Source organism: Coregonus clupeaformis, chromosome 7, assembly GCF_020615455.1.
Source record: "Coregonus clupeaformis isolate EN_2021a chromosome 7, ASM2061545v1, whole genome shotgun sequence".
NCBI classification, from domain to species: Eukaryota; Metazoa; Chordata; class Actinopteri; order Salmoniformes; family Salmonidae; genus Coregonus; species Coregonus clupeaformis.
In genome coordinates, this window is record NC_059198.1 from 1,071,048 (window position 1) to 1,087,783 (window position 16,736).

The window sequence follows — 16,736 nt, forward strand, 5'->3', positions numbered from 1 at the left end:
ACATGAAGGAGTGAAGGACTCCAACTGAACATGTTTCCACATTTTCCACATGTTGTCACTGTAAACTGTTACAAGAAGTATGTCAATATGTGTGATAAAACATCACAAGATCTTATCAAACAAGGTTTTCAGAGGGCACATCTATGAGAACACGTCAAAGCACACTTTCAGAGCAGGGCTCTTTTCTCCAAAATGACGGATACAGATTCTGAGAAGTCTTAGGCAACAGTGCCACGGTGTGGTGGAGGTGACACACTTCAACATTTCTAGATTCTCATGAAATGACACCACTTGTCTCTGTCTCAATTGCACAAAACAATTGAAAATACAGATAATGTAGACAAATGAGAAATAGTTATCTTACATCAAGATAACTAGCACATGCAGAAAGTCTTACACATTGCAAGATGTGGCCTATTGTTAACAGTCGTGGCCACTTCCTAATTGGAAAGCAAACAAGAGAAGCATTAGACAACAGAAGTCTCTAGACAACTCTCTATGGAAGATGACACAATAGTAGTTAGCGAGCCTCTAAAACTATGGGAAACAAAAACATTTTGTTTAATACATCCCATTCCATTTCCAATCAGGTCAAGTTAAAAGTACAGTGGTAAAACAGTAATTGGGTAATATACCTTGTAAAGATCGAGATGTAATCATGCCCCTAGCGGCTGTACCTTGTAAACAAAGTCAAAACAGTGCAAACATTTATTTCACCAGAAGGGGAGCCAAACCCAAGGACTTAATGTTGTTCTCAAAGTAATATAATATAATATGCCATTTAGCAGACGCTTTTATCCAAAGGGACTTACAGTCATGCGTGCATACATTTTTGTGTATGGGTAGTCCCGGGGATCGAACCCACTACCTTGGCGTTACAAGCACCGTGCTCTACCAGCTGAGCTACAGAGGACCACCACTCATCAATGGCACAAATCATTATAGAGTGTTCATAAGTCTGGAGAAAGATATGACATAACCACAAAACCTCAGCAGTCTTTAGACTAGAAACAGCAACTAGATACATTATAAAGCTTTATGGTCAGGCTTAGTATTGCTAGATCATTCCAGAAGAGTTCAACAGGTGTTGAATTAGAAGGACAAACTACTTACAATATTGTACAATTGTGCTGTGGTTATAACTGATTGAACAAAAATCCTAATGCTTTGAGATTATGATGCTCGTTCATGTAACCTGCAAAGTTATAATCCTCAATTAATGCAGCGCTCCATACAATCTGTTTCTAGGCTGGGTTTCATTCCAAAGTTGTCCCATCCCTTCTGCGAGGCAGGCAACTGGTCGGATAGTGATGTGTCCAAATAATATCTCCTTTCTCCTTAAAGCGCTAATCAGCAGTTGAAACAATAAAAAAGCATTTTCCACGCCACTGTTATTGGAAAACAGCTGAGGGATGGGGCTGCAGAAATGTAACCACTCTCAAATTCTTAGACAGGGCTATGGATGCAAGCACTGACCATCCATGATATTAAACGTATATGTTTAACCATGTTTTGAGGCTATGCTAGTGATCAGACAGAGAACTGATCCTACTATACTCGTTGTTGGTGTGGAATTGGTGTGGGGTGTGGGGGTCCATGGCATGGGTGGCTTTTGACCATTCCTTTGGATTCCTCATGTCTTACTCATTAACTAGGTTTGAAGTGAATATTCTAAAATCCGCATTAAGAAAATGTGCCCATTTTCCCACCAGAGGTGTGTTTCCACCAAACGGATTTCTTGCAGATAAAAGTCAGTGTGTGATGACACACTGCACACAAAACGTTTTTTGCTTAAATTTGCATGTACAGCATAACAATCTAAAGTTCAATGTGTTTCAATCGCATTTTCAACTCTACCTAAACTGTTGGGTTAAATAGAAAATGTGTCTACTCTGGTCTTGGCACGTGCGCTCTAGCCAACAGCTTGCAGATACAATGCAGGTGGGCTAGTCTACATGATGAGATTATTATGGATAAGAGCGAGAATATATTTTATTTGTCAAATGGCAGTCAAGCATATCTCATCAGAATAAGACCCTCGATATTTATTGGAAAGGAGCATCAAGATCACTGTGCACTTTCTGTCAGGTCGTGTTGTAGGTGTGGTGTAGGAATCAAACGCAGGAAGCAGACTGAATTCCAAAAAGCTGTATTCCTGCCTAAACACAGGCAACAGGACGAAATAAGCCTGACAGCAAAATACGCACGAAGGCGAAAAGACAATGCGCACAAACAGGTGCGTCAGGATGAAATAAGTGCACACACAAGTGCAACGAACGCTCCAGCAAACAGTGGAGAAAATAACGCTCAACCGAGCAATACACAGACTGACGGTAACACACATCAGTCTCTCACGCCGTGCCACAACAACTTCCCTCCCTCTACTCGCCAATGGCTCCCGTAATCCGATAGCCTTCTCTCCATATCTCCCTGTGGCAGCCTCCTGCTGCCCAGCCGCCCAAGCCATGTGCCCCCCCCAAAAAATTTTTTGGGGTTGCCTCTCGTCCTTCCAACGATGGACCTGCTGACGCCGTTGCTCTCTCTCGCCAGGGCCTTGATTCTCCCCAAGGTCCCTTGCCCCCCGAGCATGTCCTCCCAGGACCACGATTTGCCCACCTGGGCCATCGCCAGCCTCTCGATCTCCTTACCAGGCGCTTCCTCCCATGTCCAGCTGTCTTGCTCCTGGACACGCTGCTTGGTCCTTTTACGGTGGGTTTTTCTGTCACGATCGTCTGAAGAAGCGGACCAATACGCAGCGCGTGGAGTGAACATGATGACTTTATTTCATAAAGCAACCACGAAAAAACAACAAATGACGATAGTGAAGTCCTCTGTAACACTGACAGAATCACACACCACACAGTATGGAATCAGCAGGAGCCAAAGCAGCACATTCAAGACTGGAAACCCAGGTTCGGGAACAGCAAGAGCAGCTCCTGCAGATGGGGGCCGCCCTGCAGGAGGTGATGACCACCCTCCGAGGCTGGGGTCCGCCTCCACCACCAGCCGCCCTGCCAGCACCATCGGCCAGCCCACCCAGTCCAGCGCCGGAACCTCGCGGAGTCCGACTATCTCTCCCGAGGTCCTACGACGGGACCGCAGCTGGGTGTCAGGGATTCCTGCTCCAGGTAGAGCTGTACCTGGCCACAGTACATCCGGCACCTTCAGGGCATGAGAGCGTGTCCGCCCTGATCTCCTGCCTGGCCGGTAAAGCGTTGGAGTGGCCAACGCGGAGTGGAGGAAGATCGACGCCACGACTATTACATACACCGAGTTCTCCCCGCCGCTTTAGGGCGGTGTTCGACCATCCCCCGGAGGGGAAAGCGGCGGGGGAGCGCCTGGTCTTCCTCAGGCAGGGGAGGAGGAGTGCCCAGGAATTCGCACTCGAATTCCGTACTCTAGCGGCAGATGCAGGGTGGAATGAGCGGGCCCTCATCGATCTATACCGATGTAGCCTCAGAGAGGACGTCCGTCGGGAGCTGACCTGTAGGGACACCAGTCTCACTTTCGACCAGCTGGTCGACATGTCAATCAGGTTAGATAACCTATTGGCTACCCGCGGACGTCCTGAGGGGGTCCGTCCATTCCATCCTCCAGCGCATCCGAGCCGTGTCCTATGGAGCTCGGGGGCGCTGGCGCTAGAGATAGGAGGAGTCGGCAGACTAGGGGGTCCATCCACTGCACCAACTGTGGTCGGGGAGGACACACCGCGGCTAGGTGCTGGGGATGGCCTCCTAGGGGAGATGACGACAGGTCCCGCACTGGGGATTCCTTCCAGGTGAGTAGGCGCCCCCACTCACCCAGAGCTCTCTGTTGCCCATTTCTGTATGCCTGTATGTTTTCCACAGGTAGCACCTCATGCCCAGCATAAGGCGCTGGTAGATTCAGGCGCAGCTGGGAATTTTATTGATAAAAAGTTTTGTTTAGCGTTAGGGATTCCCCTCATTCCTGTTGATGTTCCATGTTTCTGTCAGTGTTACAGAGGACTTCACTATCGTCATTTGTTGTTTTTTCGTGGTTGCTTTATGAAATAAAGTCATCATGTTCACTCCACGCGCTGCGTAGGCCTATTGGTCCGCTTCTTCAGACGATCGTGACACTTTCACCACCCTGTGAAGTTCATCATAACTTAATTTATCTGTAGCCTAAACTGCATGAGTCATAGAGGGAGAACCACACACCATATTATCGCGTGACACCAAATTTACTTTGATATGATGGTTCATACATCAATATTTACGCATAAAAGTGTTTCCACCACCACTTCTCACATAATTAATTTTACTGACACAAAAAGATCCCACCATGTCGAATTAACAAATGATGTGTCGGCATTTATAAAAATGTACCGAAACTACCCGTTTCCATTATAGAGTATAACTTTACAAACATAAAAACTATGGAAACATGGTTATTGTTAGAAAAAAATACAAATCGGATGTTAGGTACTATATTTATTGAATATTATATGATTCCAATAAATTTAAATGGCCAATTTGGAAGCATCAATTAGCTTAATTTCTCAGAGATCAAACTATTTTTCAACAAAATAATGTTGCAGGAATGCTAATCTTGTCTGTTTCTAACAACAAAAACAATTTCAGAACAATCTGAGCTCTATGAGGTGGAATGACCTCCTTCCTCCCTTCCTTGAGGTAATGACTGATCTAACATTAGTGGATATGTGAGAGCAATGCTTCCACTACATTGATTTCAACAATCATTTAATATCAGTGATTACCCCAAGGAAGGGAGGATGGATCGTTTTTGGCTGGGATTCAATGCAAGCCACATTAAAGTGCAGCATGCTATTCAGCCGACAATGCACTTTTTAAAGGCATTTCTCCAACCACCTTTGTGGATATCACATTCATTGTAAATGCTGTGCATGTCAGCTCAAGTATAAATTACATTTAAAAGACTGCTATAGTGTGCTGTGCTATAACCCACCTTGCATTGAATAAATGGTCCCACTTGAAAGTAACTGTCACTTTTAAAAGTGTATATTCTGTTAACTCATACCCAAATAATGTTGTTGACTCATCCTATACTCATATTTGTGGCCAAAGCATAAATTGGAGAATAAAAAACACTTAAAAAAACACACTTCAAACATTTCAGAAATGCTTGCTATTTCCTCATAGAGTATGATGTCATACTCCTGAGGAGGATGAGCTGGCCAATATGTGGTCACTGGGGGTGAGCTCCTAGCCATCCAGGACGTACATGCCAGGCAGTGTCTTAGAAAGCCCGAAAAATTGCCAAACCTGCACAGCCACCTGAGACATGGACTGTTCTCCATGCTCCCGTCCTGCAGACGGTACCGGTGCATCAAGGCTGAGACCAACAGACTCTTAAACAACTTCTCTCCTGCTCCCTCTCCTCTGCTGTTGTTACATGTATATATTAGTATCTATCTATGTATCCTGCTACTGGTCACTATTACTCCTGTTTACATGTATATATTAGTATATATCTATGTATCCTGCTACTGGTCACTATTACTCCTGTTTACATGTATATATTAACATTAGTATATTACCATAAATACAGTATTTATATATTCCTGCTATCAGTCACTTTTCAGCCCTGTTTACATGTATCTCCTACTACCAGTCACTTCCCAGCCCTGTTTACATGTATCTCCTACTACCAGTCACTTCCCAGCCCTGTTTACATGTATCTCCTACTACCAGTCACTTCCCAGCCCTGTTTACATGTATCTCCTACTACCAGTCACTTCCCAGCCCTGTTTACATGTATCTCCTACTACCAGTCACTTCCCAGCCCTGTTTACATGTATCTCCTACTACCAGTCACTTCCCAGCCCTGTTTACATGTATCTCCTACTACCAGTCACTTCCCAGCCCTGTTTACATGTATCTCCACCTATCATACAATCTTACACACCCACGTATGCTGCTGGCATACTGTTTACTATTCTTTTTATTATTATTCCTGCTACCAGTCACTTTATCCTAATCTCTGCCTACATGTACATTACATTTAAGTCATTTAGCAGACGCTCTTATCCAGAGCAACTTACAGTTAGTGAGTGCATACATTTTTTATATATATATTTTTCATACTGGCCCCCCGTGGGAATCGAACCCACAACCCTGGCGTTGCAAGCGCCATGCTCTACCAACTGAGCTACACATATCTACCTCAAATTACTCCAGTATCCCTGCACATTGTACATCTGGTACTGGCACTGACCCTGTATATAGCTTCCTCTCTTATTTCTTATTTCTCGTGTTATCTTTTTAATTATTAGTTAAACTATTTCGATATTGAATACTTCATTGTTGGGAAGTGCTTGCAAGTTAAGTATTTCACTGTACTTGTGCATGTGACAATAACATTTTAACTTCAACTTGAACATAAGCACTACATCAATGCGTCATGAATCATATAAGCCTATGTCACACTCTATAAATGGTTTATAAACATACATAGTGCACTTTGTCACATTTGGCATTTCACCCTACAGTGGAAATTGTTGTTACCCTTTATACACCATTTATAGAGTATGAAATATGCTTATAGATCTGTAAAGTCATTTATGTAGCGCTTATGAAGCTATATAAAGCCTTTATAAGTCGTACTTTGTTAAAAATGGGACCGAATAAATAAAACATGCCATTTAGCAGACGTTTTTATCCAAAGTGAGTTACATACGGGTGGTCGCAGGAAGCGAACTCGCTATCCAGGCGATGCAAGCGGCGTGCTCTACCAACTGAGTTACAGAGGACCACTAAGTAAATCCTGGCCTAAGAGAATTCAAATACGGCCCACTCCTGTCAGGTCTGTGGAGGGGAGTCCACAACGCCCTCGCAAACCCCAAGCCTACTTGATGGTAATAGCGCTCACTGTTGCCCCTAGTGGAGGGGAGTGAATGATGGAGGACAGAAGGGAGGGAACAACGTTCTGGAGAGAAAAAAAGAATCACGCACTAGTGGTCATCACAGATAATACACCCCAATAAGACCCTGGAGTGTAATCAATAGATAGTTACATTTACATTTACATTTAGGTCATTTAGCAGACGCTCTTATCCAGAGCGACTTACAAATTGGTGCATTCACCTTATAGCCAGTGGGAGGTAGAAGGATTACTTTATCCTATCCCAGGTATTCCTTAAAGAGGTGCTGTAAGTCGCTCTGGATAAGAGCGTCTGCTAAATGACTAAAATGTAATGTAAATGTGTTACACTAGAGGGAGGCAGGGACTAACACAACCAATAAGACCCTGGAGTGTAATCAATAGATAGTTACACTAGAGGGAGGCAGAGACTAACACAACCAATAATGCCATGGAGGGACTGACTTCGGTAGGAACCAATCAGTCCAGTTGATTAGACCGGTTAGGGAGCTAGCCTGATCACAGATCTGTTTGTGCGGTCTTGTCATCTCCTATAGTCATAGCAACAGCAAACTACTACAATCTATGACAGTCACTTGATACATAACACATTGATAACAAGCCAATACATGGCCCTGTAAATAAAGTCAACGCCTTCTCTTTCCAGCATCACATGAGCTGCTATAATAACAAACTTTTATTCAGGATATGTTTAAAAGAACAACCTTTGGGATGTGTCTTTGGCCATCTCTACTACGTGCTTAGACTGCAGTAGGATTAGGTTCACCAGCTGGTGTTAGAGGGGATACAGGACAAAGCAATACAAAAGCATTGTACAGACTCCTGGCAGTGAGGACTGCTCACCAAAAGGTTATGCATCCATCCAGTGTCCTCCCCTCTCTGTCTCTATGCAGGATCCCTCTCCAACTAGAGATGCCACAGCAGTTGTGGCTATAACAACCTGAACAACAGCCTGAACAGGCCAGTTAAACAATCACAGTCTGTTCAACACACATTCCACACACCGACGCACAGACACACAGACACACACAGAGACACACACACACCGACGCACACACACAGAACTACAGACACACGGATCTAACACACCGTCTCATTGGTGATGTGGCTGCCGTGGTGGTCTGCTCTGCCTCGGGGGGGGACATTACACGCTCCTCTTCACACTGAAAATGTCTCCTTTATTCACCCCCAGTAAGAAAGAAAAGAAGAGAGCGATGGAGAGGGGGACAGAGAACGAGGGAGCGATGGAGAGGGGGACAGAGAACGAGGGAGCGATGGAGAGAAGGACCTCCCTGAGTGGACATGGGCACTTCTTTATCTAGCTAGGTAATACACACACACATTGCAGGCACACACACACGTTGAAATGTAGGCACAATCACACACACACACACAAACATACACACACACACACACACACACACACTGAATCCCGAGGAGTGAAAGAGAGCGAGTGAGTCGGAGGTGGTCACAGGTTTGGTGGAATGTGACATGTTCTGAAAATGGAACACAATGACACAAAGAGAAGGAATTTTCCCTCCAAAAACAGGGAGAGAGAGAGAGAGAGAGAGAGAGAGAGAGAGAGAGAGAGAGAGAGAGAGAGAGAGAGAGAGAGAGAGAGAGAAAGAGAAAGACAGAGAGAGAGAGAGAGAGAGAGAGAGAGAGAGAGAGAGAGAGAGAGAGAGAGAGAGAGAGAGAGAGAGAGAGAGAGAGAGAGAGAGAGAGAGAGAGAGAGAGGAGAGAGAGAGAGAGAGAGAGAGAGGAGAGAGAGAGAGAGAGAGAGAGAGAGAGAGAGAGAGAGAGAGAGAGAGAGAGAGAGAGAGAGAGAGAGAGAGAGAGAGAGAGAGAGAGAGAGAGAGAGAGAGAGAGAGAGAGAGAGAAAGAAAGAGAGAAAGAGAGAGAGAGAGAGAGAATCCTGTGTGTGTGACCATGGTAAGAATGCCTGGTATACAGAATATCAGAACAAAGATAACCTCTCTCTTGTACTGTAAAGATAATCTCGCTCCTGTACTGTAAAGATAACCTCTCTCTTGTACTGTAAAGATAATCTCGCTCCTGTACTGTAAAGATAACCTCTCTCTTGTACTGTAAAGATAATATCACTCCTGTACTGTAAAGATAACCTCTCTCTTGTACTGTAAAGATAATCTCGCTCCTGTACTGTAAAGATAATCTCGCTCCTGTACTGTAAAGATAACCTTGCTCCTGTACTGTAAAGATAATCTCTCTCCTGTACTGTACTTGTGTGCTTATTCTCACCTAATATGACACACGAACACACACACACACACACACACACACACACACAGAGACAGACATATGCGTACGGTCACACAGGGGTCTACACACACACACATGCATACAAAAGCATATAAACAGATGTACAGGTGTACACACAGACCTGCTTGAAAAATAACTATTCATACAGACCTGCCTGAAAAACAACTATTCACACAGACCTGCCTGAAAAACAACTATTCACACAGAGCTGCCTGAAAAACAACTATTCACACACAGACCTGCCTGAAAAACAACTATTCACACAGACCTGCCTGAAAAACAACTATTCACACAGACCTGCCTGAAAAACAACTATTCACACACATACCTGCCTGAAAAACAACTATTCACACAGGCCTGCCTGAAAAAACACTATTTTGCAGAGCCTCCTAGCTCAAGACATCCAGTCACTCAGATACAACAGTCGCTCACTGTTCCAGGCTGTCTTTCTTCACTCTCCTCCTGCCCTTGGGACAGCATCTCCCATTGACCAGTGTGTTAGGATCCATAGTATCCCTGTGTGGTGGTGGGAGGTGGGTCCTGGTGGGTGGTGCAGTCTGGCCTGGGGGGATAAAGCAGAGCCTCTGTACTGTCCTGAAAGAGATTCCCCTGTACTCCACTGGGAGACTGGGAGAGTCTATTTGCTCTGTGTGTCTAACTGACTGACTGACTGTGCTGGGGGAGAGAGAGAGAGGAGGGAGAGAGAGGGAGAGAGAAAGACGAGAGAGAGGGAGAGAAGGGGGCTGGACTGGACACATGCCCTCAGGCAACAACTTTACCTCCCTCTAGTCTACTTTCTCTCATTCACCCTCTCTCCTCTTCTCCCTCTTCTCTCTCCTCTCACTCATCTCTACCTTTTCTCCTGTATCTGAGAGATATGAACTGTATCTAAGAGAAATTACCTGTATCTGAGAGAAATTACCTGTATCTGAGAGATATGACCTGTATCTGAGAGATATGACCTGTATCTGAGAGATATCTGAGATATATGACCTGTAACTAAGATATATGACGTGCATCCTAGAGATATTACCTGTATCTAAGAGAAATTACCTGTATCTGAGAGATATCTGAGATATATGACCTGTATCTAAGAGATATGACCTGTATCCGAGAGATATGGCCTGTGTCTAAGAGAGAACCTGGACAGGTTTGAGGAAGAGGACGGTGAGATATGAGGCTTCATGTGGATGGTCTGATGCTGATGGCTGTAGTCGTCCTGTAAGAGTGGTCCCTGGTCTGATGCTGATGGCTGTAACCGTCCTGTAAGAGTGGTCCCTGGTCTGATGCTGATGGCTGTAACCGTCCTGTAAGAGTGGTCCCTGGTCTGATGCTGATGGCTGTAGCCGTCCTGTAAGAGTGGTCCCTGGTCTGATGCTGATGTCTGTAGCCGTCCTGTAAGAGTGGTCCCTGGTCTGATGCTGATGGCTGTAGCCGTCCTGTAAGAGTGGTCCCTGGTCTGATGCTGATGGCTGTAGTCGTCCTGTAAGAGTGGTCCCTGGTCTGATGCTGATGGCTGTAGCCGTCCTGTAAGAGTGGTCCCTGGTCTGATGCTGATGGCTGTAGTCGTCCTGTAAGAGTGGTCCCTGGTCTGATGCTGATGGCTGTAGTCGTCCTGTAAGAATGGTCCCTGGTCTGATGCTGATGGCTGTAGCCGTCCTGTAAGAGTGGTCCCTGGTCTGATGCTGATGGCTGTAGCCGCCTGTAAGAGTGGTCCCTGGTCTGATGCTGATGGCTGTAGTCGCCCTGTAAGAGTGGTCCCTGGTGTGATGCTGATGGCTGTAGCCGTCCTGTAAGAGTGGTCCCTGGTCTGATGCTGATGGCTGTAGCCGTCCTGTAAGAGTGGTCCCTGGTCTGATGCTGATGGCTGTAGTCGTCCTGTAAGAGTGGTCCCTGGTCTGATGCTGATGGCTGTAGCCGTCCTGTAAGAGTGGTCCCTGGTCTGATGCTGATGGCTGTAGCCGTCCTGTAAGAGTGGTCCCTGGTCTGATGCTGATGGCTGTAGCCGTCCTGTAAGAGTGGTCCCTGGTCTGATGCTGATGGCTGTAGTCGTCCTGTAAGAGTGGTGTGGTGTTCAGATTGGTCAAAGGAGACTAAAGGTAAAGCTTGAATGACCACACATGGACTTGAAAACAACTTCTTGAAAACAACATTAGAGGGGAGAGGACAATGGGTGGTGGTTGAATAACATTCGAGGGGAGAGGACAATGGGTGGTCATAGGCTAACATTAGAGGGGAGAGGACAATGGGTGATGGTAGCCCCGTGGGGCAAACTTCCTCTCAAAATCTGCGAACGAGCCAAGGTAAATGCAGGGGTAGGGGCAGCCTTAGATGAGCCCACTGTTGTGGTCTAGTATGGTGTGATGTGGTGTGATGTGGTGTTATGTGATGTGGTGTGGTGTGATGTGGTGTGATGTGGTGCAGTGTGGACTGATGTGATGTGGTGTGGACTGATGTGATGTGGTGTGTACTGATGTGATGTGGTGTGGACTGATGTGATGTGATGTGGTGCGTTATGGTGTGATGTGCTGTGGTGTGGTGTGGTGTGGACTGATGTGATGTGGTGTGATCTGATGTGGTAGCCTGGATGATGCTGCAGAGTGGTATTACAATCTGTGATTGTATGTGTTCCATTGGGAAAGGTGGGTCTTAGATGTTCTCACCAGACCAGCCAACTGGACAAACCACAGCCTTACAATAAACTACTAGAACAGAACCCAACCCTGAGCCAGAGGCTGAGCTGACTAATCACAGCAATACAGCAAACACAAAGTAAGTCAATACAACAGTCCTACTGTACTCTTACTATCCTACTCAGCTAACAGGACAGCTAACAGGACAGCTAATAGGACAGCTAATAGGACAGCTAATAGGACAGCTAACAGGACAGCTAATAGGACAGCTAATAGGACAGCTAATAGGACAGCTAACAGGACAGCTAATAAGACAGCTAATAGGACAGCTAACAGGACTGCTAACAGGACAGCTAATAGGACAGCTAACAGGACAGCTAATAGGACAGCTAATAGGACTGCTAACAGGACAGCTAACAGGACAGCTAATAGGACAGCTAACAGGACAGCTAATAGGACAGCTAATATGACTGCTAACAGGACAGCTAACAGGACTGCTAACAGGACAGCTAATAGCACAGCTAACAGGACAGTTAACAGGAGAGAATCACAAATGGAGGAAAAATCACCAAAGCGCTGAGAAAAACCCTCTTGCGTAAACTCAGACACACAGAAACACACTTTCTCTCTCCCTCCCTCCCTCCCTCCCTCCCACTCACTCACTCACTCACTCACTCACTCACTCACTCACTCACTCACTCACTCACTCACTCACTCACTCACACTCACACACAGACACACACACAGACACACACACACACACACAGACACACACAAACACACACACAAACAGACACACAGACACACACACAGACACACAAACTTCCCCTCTCACACACAAACATATACACCTCCGAACAAAGGTGCCATTTTGCTCAGGAAGGGTCAGCAGTTCCCTCCATCAGACAGGGGCTTGTTCTTGGTCGGAGGGAGCTGGGAGCTGGGCTGCCCAATCTCAGGCCACCCTCCCCTGGCTCCCCTGGCTCTGACTGGTCCCCTCCACCGGCCCCCTCCAATACCGGCCCCCTCCCACCCCAGAGACAAGCTCCCCATTGTTCCAGCACCACTAATAAGTGACAGTTCCCCTGGTCAGCACCAACTTTAGAGCCATTCTAAACACACACACAAACACACACACACACACACACAGACAAAGAGGTTTTTGAAAAGTCATGGGACAGTTGTTTCTGGTATGGTTGATGATGTCAATGGGAATAAATGTATTAGTTAGTTTCCACAGTCCATGGCAAACCAGTGTCCCCTCTTTAGATTAAGTCAAGATGTACAAACCACACATTTACTATGAACATATGCAATTATGTAATAAATGAATAATTGATAATTAATTTAGCTTCAGTCATTTCAAAAGGTCATGACATCATCCACTCTCAAGTTCACTTGGAGGTCATGTACACCAGGGTGCCACCTGCACACACACACACACACACACGCACACACACACACACACCCCATGTTAGCAGACCAGAGACTGTGCAGCCCACTACCCGAGGTGAACCTTTAGTCAGTTTGGACATGATAAATCACCACTCAGCCTAAGCCTATAAACACACCATTAACACGCTCCACCGCAGCAACATGATCTGTTTACCTTTAAACACCATTCTGCACGGGGACTATCACACTCCTCCTGCTGCAGGCCTGTATTAGAGAAGCTAGCACACTTCAGGTCCTGGTGCACTGATTTTGTCACTGACACACGTACAGCTCTGTGAGTAGAGTACACACGGCCAATGGTTCCTAACGTTGTCTGAATGTTCCCTAAGTGTTGTAGGACTATCACAGTCCCTCCTGCAGGCCTGTATTATTTAGCAGGCTTCGGGTCCTGCCTGGAGCAATTGTCTGGCTCTGTCTCTGTCATTGAGGCAGGTACAAGAGGGTAAACTAGGGCCAGGGCAGCAATGTTGTCTGAATGTTCCCTCAGTATTATAGGACTATCACACTCCGTCCTGCAGGCCTGTCTGGGCCCATATCTACAAAGTGTCTCAGAGTAGGTGCTACTCCTCTGAATAAGATTATATGGACAGGTGGGACCTGATCCTAGATCAGCACTCATTCTTTGAGATGCTTTGTGAATACAGACCCTGACACTGACTTTGTCACTAAGGCAGATACAGGTCTGTGAGTAGAGTACAGAGTACACAACTCCCTGTTGTCTGAATGTTCCCTGAGTATAGTGCGAGCTGAGGTAATGTTCCATGACTGCAGCGCATCAAAGGCTTTTACATACAGAACAAGACAAATGCTACAGAAACACTAGCTACAAAGGACTGCTACAGTGGAGTGTCGGTCCGTTCTGCCAAAGCAAGTGTTAAAATTACTGTGAGTGTTTTCTTGTCCTATCAATGTTTCAGTGTGTGGTGGAAAATAATATGTCAGTATTTTGTGTACAAATCCCTCACAGCAGTGTTATAGATGGACACTGTATGTCTAGAGATTGCCATGCTACAACTGTTGATCCTATTTACAGGGTTAGGCTTTGCAATGAGGCCAAAAAAAATACAGCAAAATCTACAGACAACGCCACACTTCATAATTAAAAGGGCAACACACTCCATAAGTTAATGGACAATAAACTCAATAATTAAAAGGGCAACACACTCCATAACCTCTGTTGCCTGCAGTTATTGCAAATGTCTCCATTTGCCTTGGAGGTTGCATTGCCAAAATACCTCAGACTTTCTGTAATGAGAGAATGACTTGTAGGAAAACATCACTGAAGTAAATGTAGACTTCTTAACTGAGTCTGTCCCTGTTGTGTATGCATCTCCCCGCTGTGGTTCACCACAAGCCTATCGTATGACACTGCAGCCAACTCCTTCAACTCTGCAAGAAAGCTAATTCCTCCTTTACTGCTTTCAGACTCATTTTAAGCAGCTATAGGCCGAGTCCAAAAAATGAAAGAAACTCAACAACCCAAAATATGATTTCCTGAAATGTACTGCTTGCTTTGAGTTGTGACAGGCAGGCCTGTATGTGGAGTGTGGTGTGTTGGGCTCTGTTTTCTGGGCAGACAGTGTACCTCTCCAGGCCAGCACCACACGGGTCCAGGTCAGACCTGGCGGCAGGTAGCTTAGTGGTTAAGAGCGTTGTGCCAGTAACCGAAAGGTCGCTGGTTCTAATGCCCGAGTCGACTAGGCGAAACATCTGTCGATGTGCCCTTGAGCAATGCACTTAACCCTGATTGCTCCTGTAAGTCGCTCTGGATAAGAGCGTCTGCTAAAATGACTAAAATGTAAATGTAAATGTCAGCCTAGCTGTGTGCAGGACAGATGCTGGGAGCGAGAGGGGTCAAGTAAACAGAGCACAGACACACATTACTCCCGGAAGAAGAAGAGGCTCAAGGGAAGAAGGGAGCGGAATAAAAACTACAATAAAAAACCCAGTGTTTTGTCAAGGCTGCTCGTTGACACAAAGTCTGTCTCTGTGTCCCTCTCGGGGTGACCTGATAAAGGAATGATTGTGTGTCGGGGGCTCTGACTGAGTTTATTTGACACTCCAGCTCCTTTTGTGGAGGCAAGTGTCCCACCGTCAATGGCCTCCATGAGAGTCACTTGGTGTTGGACAGAGGGTCCCTCTTCAGAGGAGAAAGGGGGTCTTGTTTGGGGAAGATTTTAATGGGGGAGGGGTTGCAGGGGGTTGGAGGGGTAGGGGTGCGGGTGCGGGGGGGGGGGGGGGGGATGCTCTGCCCTCTATGGTGTATACAGGCAGGCATATAGTAGGGTCTCTGTCCCCGGACCTCAACAATAGACTGAATTATTTACTGCTGGAGGTGGAGAAGGAGCGGGATGGAGGGGTGGAGGGGTTAGGAGAGGAGATGCTTCTTAAGGACTGAGGAGGTGTCTAGAGAGAGAGAGAGAGAGAGAGAGAGAGAGAGAGAGAGAGAGAGAGAGAGAGAGAGAGAGAGAGAGAGAGAGAGAGAGAGAGAGAGAGAGAGAGAGAGAGAGAGAGAGAGAGAGAGAGAGAGAGAGAGAGAGAGAGAGAGAGAGAGAGAGAGAGAGAGAGAGAGAGAGAGAGAGAGAAAGAGAGAAAGCGAGAAAGAAAGAGAGACTGTCTTAACCCATGTACTTTATGTGCAACCCAGAGCTCCCAGAGACGTAGAATAAAGAGACTTAACAGCTTTGAAATGACAAACCATTCGAAGTGACACAGAGGACTCAGGAGTTGCTCATAATGAGTTGTGAGCATTTCTCCTCATTGGCAGAAGTACTGCAGTACACCATGGTAAACATTGTATCCAGTTATCAAGCTGTAGCCTACTGGTCAGAAGTCCATGGGACACACAGATCTACAGAGGAAACACAGTGCTTCAACCACAGATAAGGTTCACTGGCTATCAACATGTAAACAGGCACACACACAAAACAGCATTTATCTCACAATGTCCTAAATGACAATGGGGAAAAGTGAGACCAATATTTTGGTATGGTGACCACTTAATCCCAAATCAAATGTTTGAAATAATTGGACCACAGCAGGTGATATACATATGAAGGAGAATGAATAGACTACATTTCACATAGTCTGTAACCATGCAATTACCAATTTTTACCCATTGCATGTGTAGGCCTAAATCGTCTGCATGACAGAATTAGCATGTATGATGACAGTTACATTGAAAGGCTTCCCTGTGTCATAGCAACCACTCCAAGTTATTTAGTCACAGCTGAGTAGAGTGATATGGGAAAGGTGACAGGCAGTATGTAAAATGTATGCACTCACTAACTGTAAGTCGCTCTGGATAAGAGCGTCTGCTAAATGACTAAAATGTAAATGTAAATGTGACAAGCCTCGCTGGCACACAATAAACCCTTAGAGATATACACTGAGTGCACAAAACATTAACAACACCTGCTCTTTCCATTATTATTATTATTATTATTATTATTATTAAATTTTTTATGGGGGGGGGGGGGTCTT

General features: G+C 45.7%; 1 long non-coding RNA gene across 1 annotated transcript in view; it reads right to left on the reverse strand.

The window, feature by feature from the left end:
• The window catches only part of LOC123491299, a 116,474-nt gene that overhangs the window by 98,453 nt on the left and 1,285 nt on the right, over positions 1–16,736 (reverse strand). The gene's annotated exons all lie outside the window — the stretch shown is intronic.